Genomic DNA, 11,043 nt, shown 5'->3' on the forward strand with positions numbered 1-11,043 from the left:
CACCAATATTGTACCTACCTGTGAAAAGCAAAGTGAAAATTGTAATCTATGATGACTGTAATTGCTTACAGCAAATGCATCCTCAGAAGTGGCAGGGCAACTTGAAACCTCCAGTGTAAGTGCTGCCTTACTCAATTATTGACCTACTTTGGAGTTGAAGAAGACCTCCTTTGCTAAAGGACAGAAATTGCAGGAATTCTCCAGTCCCTTCAATGAAGCATAAGCAGGGTTGGAGAACGTTACATACATGAAATAAATAATTATTCTATAAAAGAAAACCTCCAAAGGAAATTTAATGTGGCATCCACCACCCAGCTTTAACTTGGAAGTTACAGTATTGTATTATATTTGTACTGGCTATTAGCATTTGGCTAAACACAGATTTTAAATACTAATTTAAAGCACAAGGGGAGGAGGGTTCAGGTAACTGCAAAAATCTGGATATTTTGTACAAAGGCACTGGAAAAGTGATAATTCTTAGCAATATAGTTTCATGGGTCACCTTTTATTTCACCTTTTAGTTTATGTCTTTGCAATTTTAGGAGAAAATATCTGTTTGTGGAGGTGCCACTATTAAAGAATAATTTTATTCTATTCGTAACATCCTCTAACAGAGTACAGTCAAATTCTATTCCATAACTGCCAGGAATATGGTGACTTCTTTGATTTTTAAGACTATATTGAACAAAACCATAAAAACTAGAACAAGGAGGACTTTGGACAATCCAGTATTTTATTATGCAGATTGGTAAATCTATACATTTAAAGTAGTCAGGCTTTTTTTGGTCCTTTTATTTTGACAGATTATTTCAAAACGCTGCTGGTTAGAAATCTTATCTTCTGCCTAAAGATACACTTGCTGGTTGGCGTGAATTTTTATCTGTGCCACACAGTCCTTATTACCTGTCTAGATATCACAAACCTGCAATGACATTCACTTATTTATTAAAAGATTTATTACATAGCAAGGAGACTGGTCAGGTGATCTGACTTTATTAGCATAGCACTAATAATTCAGCAATTTCTGTACAAAGTGTGGAATATTTTTAAACATAAGGTATAAATTCCATAATCCCATTTTCTCACCAATCTTCTTGACTTATGGTGTCACTGGACAGAGTTCAGCAGATCTATCTCTTACCAAATTAACGTTTTCAAAGTAATTTTATTTAGAGACTGCTTCACTGAACTTTTTTTTTTCCCCAGAGGATGAGACTACAGTTTTGCTTTCCTGCTTTTTCATTTGGACTGCTTTGAACAAATATTTACTAGTCTAGACACTGCTGAAGATAATAGATCCAGTAGTTCTATCAGGCTAGCATTTCAAAGCCCTGTGCAATTATCTTAATCAAAGTTCAATCAAATTTCATTAGACTCTGGCACTCTTGTTCCTGCATCAAGGACAGAGCAACAGATATACTTGGAAAAAGTCTGATCAAGAGGTCTAGCTTTAAATATATCAGTACGTCCCACGCAATTTCATGAAATCTGATATGCTAAAAAGAATATTTCTTAAAAAATGGGATAGTCATGGTCTCTTATCAATAAGGGAATATTTGATTTCTTTTATAAATGTACATCCACAATGTACTTTTTTAACTCTGTACCTCTGTCTCTTCTCTGTCAAAAATTCACAGAGAAGTCAGAGAAACAAAATATGATACATGTAATTAAAACTGTTAAAATTTTTTTGTACATAAATTAAGGAGTTAGGTTCTTTGAAAAGGACTAAGTGAACTATTCCTACCAAAATCTGTCCATCAAACTTTCTTTGAGAATTGGTTTCAGCTCCTCAAGTTAGCTTGTAGGTGTGATCAGTTTTATCTGTATTCTCTTAAAAATATTTTCTGTATGTGCACAAAACAGATGTAGGAAATTATCTATCATCCCTGGAGGTTTCCTCCATGCTTGGAAACCTTCCACCTTTATGGAAGCTGAGTGAGGGAGACAACTCTTGGCGATTCTGACACTCTTGATCTGAGCTAACTCCTCCAAACCAGGAAAACAAGGAAGTATCTTCTACATCAAGAAGACTGGAAGAATTCAAGGTATAAATCTGAATTTGAGCTCCTTCTCACAAGAATCTGTGGATAAAAATGAGGGCATATTTACACAAATCTTTCTAATATATATTTAATGGGTAGTATTGTACAGGATTGTTTACACCGTGATTTGGAAATACAGATTTTGATTTTTAGATATAAAATCACAGAGGTGAAGGAAGGGATTGAAGAAATTGGCAATGCACTCAGATATATGTTCTCTGACTCCATAATTCACAGTTCTGATAGACTAATAGGTATTATTAAAAATGAAGCATTAGAAAATTGTGTGAAGCTAAAGAAGACACTGAATTTCAGGCTTGATTCTGGTTTAGCTTATGCTTTCTATTGCATATATCCTATTTCCATTAAGCTTGTTCCTACTAGTAACTACTTAATCACAAACAGGTTATGTTGATTTAAGTAAGATCTGTGTCTGTGAAGAAAAATGAGATGTCCTCTGGTATCCAGTCAAAAATCTTTCCCCAACTGTTTTAATTGCATTTTACCATTTCTGTCTAGATGTTAATTAGTCACAACTTGTTTTGTGTGACATTACAATAACTTCTAGTAAATATTTTCATGTAAAATTTATAAGGCAATTTTTTTCAATTAAAAGTGCTTACAATATATTGAAAAGGAAGAATATGTGTGGCTTTTTGAGAATATCCACAATAGTCATATGTTTCTTCCTGTGGCAGAGCATGTGTAAGTAACCTTACTGACCCTTCAAAAAGAAAGAATTGTTTGATGTCATTAAAAAATTTAACAAGGTTTTTTTTTTTTTTTCCCCTGATGTGACAGTACAAAGAACTTTCAGGTGAAATTTCAACAGCGATGGGACAAGAAATATTAATATTCAGTGTCTAAAAGTTAATCTCTGACATGGCTACTTCTTGCAGCTTTATTTTTTCATAACTCTTTATTTTTTTATACTCTAATATTGGAGTTAAAATATTTTTTTATCAATTAAACTATAATGAAATACATTTTTACAACTGTTTATTTATAACATCTGAATTATTAAGCCTCTTTTATTGTCTTTAAAATATTTAAAGAAAAATAACCTGATAAAATAACCTGAAAAATAACCTCATGTTCTGCTTTCACTGATTTATAGTGCTATGTAGTTAGTTTGGTGGCACATTGTGAGGAAAAGGCTGCTCCAGTAGTTACTACACCAAATGAGAAAATTTGCAGCTAGGTGATTCTTCGGTACAAACTTCCACTGCAACCTAGTAAAAATTTTCTCAAATGTCTGAGTAGGAAAGGATTCACATCCTTGTTCATCTGACCTTCCTCTTCAATAATGTTCAAATACAGATCAGTATCTTGCCAAAAATCTAGTGACTGAAGCAAAAATAGAGATCTTGCTTGATGACTTCTCATTTTTCATATTTATCAGCACTTCATGTGCCTCCCATTTTCCTGTTTATTAAATATTTCCATTGAAGTCAACACTGATAGAACTGACCTATACATTATTATTATTATTATTACGGACTATTTATCAGCACTTCATGTGCCTCCCATTTTCCTGTTTATTAAACATTTCCATTAAAGTCAGCAGTGATAGAACTGATGTACGCATTATTATTATGTACTACTCTGACTGCTTACAGTCTGTGGTTATTGAGAGTTCTAGATTTTAAAAAATGGCTAACTGTGCAAGGAATAACATTAATATCCCTGCTTTAACACAAGAAGGCAATCTATAATACTTCTAGCTTCAAAGGATACCAGCTGGTTTATAATAGATGTTTCATGGGTTTTATGTCACCCTGCCCAATGTGCTTCTCATCACTCCATCATCATAATTAGCTTTTCAATTAGCAGGTTTGTGTTTGTACAAGATTAGCAGCAGCTGAATCAAATTCACTTTGCTCATGACAGCAACCTTTGCAGTGACTACTGCTATTAAATAACAAAATATAAACAACAGACAAATAAGCCTTCCAAAACAAGATTTCTGCTTTCTCTACTCCCACTCAAGTTCAAGGTAATTTTGTTCTCACTAAATCTATGTATGTTGAATAAAAATGACCTTGGAAAAATCCTCATGCCTTCCTATCAAATTATTTTTTATGCTAATTAAAATTAGCACAAAAATAGAAATTTAAAAACTTAAATTAAAAAAGTATGATATAAAATAGCCTGACTTAAAATAAATCAAAATGTATTTAATATAGAGATTTCTAGTATTATTAATAATATAGGAGGCATTGTATCCTAAATGAAAATCTTTGCTGAATAGTACTGAAGAAATAATTAACAATATAAACAGTAAATTTATTGATAAAATTAATTTTAATTAAATCTTACTTTACTTAGTTATCTACCAGATAGAAGCAGACATCTTATATCAGTCTTAGATGTTGCTACCTAATAATTATAAATTAAATAATACAGGCTTCTGGTAATGAAGATCTTACTGTATACACATTTATATATATTTGTATGTACATTTAACCTTGATTAATGTGCTGGGAGTTCTGAAATTATCTGAAAGAAAATGACTCATGACCTTTGGTTGCTTAAATCTAAAAATAAGGGCTTAGGAAATAGTCCATGCTGAACCATAGAATCATAGGATATTCCGGGTTGGAAGTGACCCTTCAGGATCATTGATTCCAACACCTGGCCCTGAACAGGATGCCCCAAGAATCACATAACATGCCACAGACTATTGTCCAAATGCATCTTGAACTCAGACAGTCTTGGTGCTGTGACCACTTCCCTGGGGAGCTTGTTCCAGCACCCTGCCACCCTCTGAGTTAAAAATATTTTCATGATATCCAACCTAAACCTTCCCTGATTCAGCATCATGCCTTCTCCTTGAGTCCTCTCACGGGTCACAGAGTGAAGAGATCTGTACCTGCCCTTCCTTGTGAGGAAGTTGTGACTGCAATGAGGTCCTCCCTGAGTCTCCTCCAGGCTGAATAGACTAAGTGACATCAGCTGCTTCTCACAGGTCTTCCCCTCCTTCACCATCCTTGTTGCCCTCCTTCACCATCCTTGTTGCCCTCCTTTGGACACTCGCTAATAGTTTAATGTTTTCCATGTTGTGACACCCAACACTGCTCCCAGCACTGGAGGTGAGACTGCCCCAGCTCAGAGCAGAGCAAGACAATCCCTCCCTTGCCTGGCTGGTGATGCTGTGCCTGATGTCCCCGGGACAGGGGGACCCTCCTGGCTGCCAGGGCACTGCTGGCTCATGGTCAACTTGCCACTGACCAGGATCCCCGGACCCTTTCCATGGCTCTGCCTTCCAGCCTTTCATCTCCCAGGCTATACACACAATCAGGGTTTCCTCATTTCAGGTGCAGAATTCATATATCTCCACCCTCTGGATCTTTCATTTCCCAAATATAATCTAATACACAAAAGTCAAAACAATTTTTTAATATATTTTAATCTTTATTCAAGTTACTATGAATATTGAATGAAAGTGGATTTATGCATGAAGAGGGAAGCTGTCATAACTGTGTATGTGAGTATTGTACTGTTCATGAAAACTATTAGGGAAAATGAAACTATTCAAGTGAGTTTTAGCACCACTCATCTCTGTGTGAATGCCTAGAAATGATTGCTTCTTATTGTTTCAGTTGAATTTTATGTTCCTTTAAAAACTGAAACTTAAGACATGTCTACGATATGTGTGTAGATTTGCTAATTTTGTATAACCAGCACTGGAAGTGTGCACTACCAGATACTACCAGATATATATCAATAGTTAGATCTTGTCTGTGGGTGATCTTGGACATCTTTGCAAGAAAAAACGTTTGTGTCTTTGGGCCCAGGACCTCACATTCATTTGGAATCTGCAGTGTAATATAGAGATCCTAGAGTTAAAAATCAATCAACTTAGAATTAAAAAAAAAAAATAAAGTCCTATTTGGTTATGCTACTCTTCTCAATTTCCACCAATTGCACTGGTACATCCAGGGTAATTCTTATACCCAGTTAATTTGTTTACAGTTATTTAAAGTATATTTAACTTTACATGCATAATTTTGCTTATACTAATCTCATTAAGTTAACGTCTTTAATGAGTGTGTGGTGCTGGTGCTGGAGACTGAAACTCATGGAATTTTAGTAACACACATCTGCCTGAAAAAAATTGGAAAAGAGGAAATATGAGATACAGCTTTCAAAGATATTAATGTACAATCCATCTGAAACCTCAGCATGGTATCCTCTGTTTTCCTTTACCTATCCTACTGATACTTTGTATTCTCCATTCTGCTGGGTTCTCTCCTGAAAATGTTATTAGCTATATATGTTTCTCTTGGCAAAACTCCAGCTTCTATTCTGATGTGGTAAAAGAGCAGATCACTGTGGTTGCTTTAAAAGAGTTATCTTTCTTTTTTGAATATAGTATTCTGCACTGCAAATAGCTGCAAGATATTGTCTGTGACACATTTTGCTTATATGTGTCTTAAGAACTGTATTTCTTAAACTGAAATATTGAATAGAGAATGTAAATGTTTTCAGGCTAGAAATCCAACACTCTCTTTGACTCATTTTTTCCATGTTCTTTTAGATTATTTCCATTCCCTTCTCAGGAACTTTTCAAGTTACTGAGAAAAAAATTGGTTATTTCACTATCTTTACAAGGAGAAGACTTTCCTAAGCATTGGATAGGATGGATTAATGGTATTTTGAAAATATATTTCTCAATTAAACCTCCAAAATCATTTTAGTACCAGAAATGAACACCTTTAAATACCAAAAATTAATACATTTAGAAAACCTCAGATTGCAGTTTGGTCAACTTATGTTCTCTCTTTTGCTGTTGTTGTTGTTGTTGTGGAAAAGATCATTTTACAGCACAAAGCTAATTCAAACTCTTGATATATTGCATTTGTTGAGGTTCATATCTTAGGCGGTGCTTTGGTGACTGTTAATTTTGTAAAACTCACCCTTTTAATGCCAAAAGGCATAATGTAACTTACAGAGTAAGAATACATTTAAATATTATCTATCTGCTTCTGTCTTCTAATTCTGCTCATAAAGAAGTCACTACTTTGCACATATTCCTGCCCTATTAATATGTGAATAATGCTCCTTTTTTATTCTGCATAAAATGCTTATGGTAGTATATTCTCTATTAGTGGTGATCTTCATTTTATTAAATCAAAAATATTTTTTAAACATTGAAAAATATGACAGTGCTTATTTTAAAATCTCTTTGTCAACCAACTTTAAACAGATTTCAATATTATTTGGTTAAAATTTCTGAAGCTGGATACTCTCATGTTGTTAAGTGAAAATTTTTTCATAACAAACACTTGAGAAGCAATCACTGTTCATCTTCTGAATCTCAGGGGTTGGTAGTGAATCCTGTGCTTGAGAACTTAAAGATCCTCTTGGAGCTTTCCATCACTCCTCTTGCAAAATATTGCAAGGAGTTACAGTCCCACGGCAATGGCCTCTGACACTCATGTCAGGGGCAATTCAGTGAAAGTTTCAAACATGTTAACATAAATTTGTTTTCTGCTAATAAGATAAGATTAAATAACGTTTCTGCAACTATAAAATAAAGTTGGTTGCACATTCTTATGACAGTCGGTTAGTTCAGAACTGTTGTAATATTTCTAGAAATTTGCAGCTAAACACTCCTCAAATATTTTCAGATAATGTCAACAAGCTGACGATGTTTTGCGAATTTTAGACCTAGTCAGCAAAAGTTACTCTCTCTGGGAAGAAATGAACACACTGAAATAATGCAGTAAGTTTAGAGAACATGGACACATCCTTCACATTTCTCCATGCATCATAAGGAAACAAATGGTGATGATGCTCAAGGAGCATTTCTGTCACTCTTTCACAACCTGGACCTTTGAAGCAAGAAATACAGTGTGATCACTTACAGGGCTCTTAGTCATAGGATGAAAAATCAATTACTAAGCTAATTCCTAATGCATTTACCTTGAATTAAAATATTTCCACTTAGTCACTGCTAATATCCTAAATACTCATTGACAATCAGTGCACTGTTTATATACAGCCTACAAATACTGGACAAAACCCAGAGAAATTAAGAAGTAATTCCTAGTGCTTGGGGGTGTTTCTACAGTTCGTTTAGATTAAGAGTGAAAAATGAATTTATTTATTGTTCTCAGCCATTGGATTTCTGATTGCATCACAGTGCAGGCTTGGAGCTCACAACCTAGATTCCTCTAGATGAAACTAAACAAGATAATGCATCCCAGGAGAGCACCTAACGCATTCTTGGCATTAATGAACTTTGATGTTTAGGACCAGACAACAGCACTGAAGAGCATATGTTGAGTATTGGTTCTTCAGCATCATCTGTTTTGGTGTATAGATCTTTTACTCAAGGGCCAAACTAAATTCTAATATAGACATATCCTAAGATTTTTGTTTTCTTCTCCCTCTCTTCCTTTTGCCCAGTCCTTTGTCACCTCTTTCTATAATTTCACACATTAGATAAACCGTCTCTGTGTTACATAACAGAATATGCATGGATACAGCTCGTTGGTTATTTCTGGGCCCACTAATGGCTAAGAGACTGCATGTGCTGTTCAGCTGTTTAGCAGCTTGGATGCAGCTCAGCCCTCTAAGTTAATACATCCACCCATGTATTCCTGCTGGTCATTTAACCAGGGTTTTCCTAAGTCTTTGACTAACCAAACATCATCAAGATTCTGCTCAGATGGTTGAATAAACAACATATTGAAACCATTTTGAGAAGAGGTAGCAGCAGTAGAAAGCAGCATCTGTACTTTTTTCCAAGTATAAAATCATGTCACTATTACCATCTCAGCAACTTTTTCCCTGTTTGTGGCAGTGCAGAAAAAAATAAAGAGACAACATGCATTGTAGGAATTAGATGGGAAGCTGTCTCAACAACTAGTAGTAGCAACACTAGTCCAGCTGCTTGTTTGGCTACATAATAATTCCAAAGCATTTTTGTTATTTTGGACTCATTTTGCATTTCTCTCATGGTTTTTTTGTTTGCTTGTTTATTTGTTTTTTGTGGTTTTTGTTTTGTTTTGTTTTTGTTTTTCCCATAGAAGATTTTTTGTTTGGTTGCTTTTAATTTCGGCAGTTTTTTTGCTGTTATTTGCATATGGGCTTCTTTTTCTTTCTGATGAAAAAATGAAAATTATTTTGAAACCTTAACTTTTTGTATGAAATAGTTATTGCTTTTGAGGGAGTCTAGTCATAGATACTACAGAAATACTAAATAAAAATACCAATGGCTATTTATTACTACTACTAGTAACACTACTACTAATAGTAAGTATTTAGTAATCATATTTATGATTTTGCCACCTACCTAAGTAAATGATGGTGGACAGTAAATGTCCATCAAAACTTGACAATTAACTTATAGTTTCATTGAAAAATATGAGAAAGACAATGAAACATATTTATTTTAACAATTCACTGTAAAAAGGTACAGTATTTGAATTCATTTGCAGTGTAGGTGTAAAGATTTGTGACAACCCCAGAGAATTTGTCAGTTTGTCATTCACGCCATATGATTAGACACAATGAAATGTTATCCCCTTTATTTGAAGATACCAGAGGGTATTATTTAGCATATTGATTACTTCCTTTAATATCTCTATCAGCCTGGGGAAAATAAAAATTAAAAAAGGAGTAAAGATGCTTGAACAAAAGGTAGAGACAAAAAAAGCATTTTTTTTTTTTTTTTAAGCATCGCTCAGGAGTGAGAAATGTATATACTACAAACTACGCTGCTGTACATTGTAAACTATAGACAAATTCCATCCTGAACACAAAAACAGGATGCCATCAGGTTCCTGCTGCCCATTTTAAACTCTGCTTCATCCAGGGTTAGCTAGTATCTCTGCAATTTTATTTATGCAAAGTAATAAATGTTTCTGATTGATCTTTGCATGAATATGTGTGTAGTTTTGTGGATTTGTATAAAGGCATTCCTGATTTGCTGCTCTGCTCAGTGGGTTGCTGGAGATGATGCAGTTACCTGAGGGCACTAGAAGACTTTTGTTACATGTCTTTCTGGTCTTCCTGTGTGGCCTTGTTGATCTCCTATGAGCAAAAGGACAATGATAGGGGAAAGATATGAACATAGTGACACCACAGAATTATTTGGTTAACAGAGGGATCTGCAGTTGTACAAGACTGATAAAAGAGGTAGGCCAAATGAAAGACTTTCAGAGAATTTCATAGTTACGGAGGTTTTTGTCTGACACCTTAATGATAACTACATAATCAGAACATTTTGTGAAAGTCAGTGTTGCTTTCTGTTATATTTTCATGTAAATGCGTGGTGTAGCTGTCTTCCTACTGATCAATTTCTTCTATAATCTTTAGCAGACATTTGGCTCATAGTTCTATCTTTCTGTATTACCATACAATTATTTGGGTTGGAAGAGACATTAAAAATCATCTTTTTCCAACCTTCCTGCCATGGTCTCCATAACACCGAGCAACACCCCTTCTTAGCTGTCCCTCCTAAAGAGCCTGTATCCTTGCATTCTGACACTCCTGTCATAGGAGTCATACCGCCACATCTCCATTATTCCAATATGATGTTAGCCCTGCTGATGTGTGTGTGTTACTAGCTCCTCTTGTTTATTCTTCATGCTGTGTTCATTTACATAGAGACATTTAACTTGGACCCCCATAGAAGCTGCCTTATTGTCTGGAGTGGCTGGAATTCCTTTGTGATTCTCTTTGGGTGCTCTCTTGATGATCTATAACCTTGCTCTAGGCATCTCATTCTGTCACTGGCATAAAACTGACAGGAGTGGGATGGATTGAAATTCCCTTTATCCACCAGCTACTGCATAAAGCCCTCTTGACTAGCTTGTCAAGTCTGTGACCAAAGATGTTTTACCCCTTCTATGACAGATGGGCCCCATCTGGCCTCAGCAGAGCAGGTTTTTCAAAGCAAGCCCCATGGTACAAGTACTTAACCCCTGGTTGTACCATCAGTCCTATAACCACTGTTTATCCTCCAAACATGACTGTCCCTTTCAAC

Source organism: Cinclus cinclus, chromosome 1 (assembly GCF_963662255.1).
Source record: "Cinclus cinclus chromosome 1, bCinCin1.1, whole genome shotgun sequence".
Lineage (NCBI taxonomy): Eukaryota > Metazoa > Chordata > Aves > Passeriformes > Cinclidae > Cinclus > Cinclus cinclus.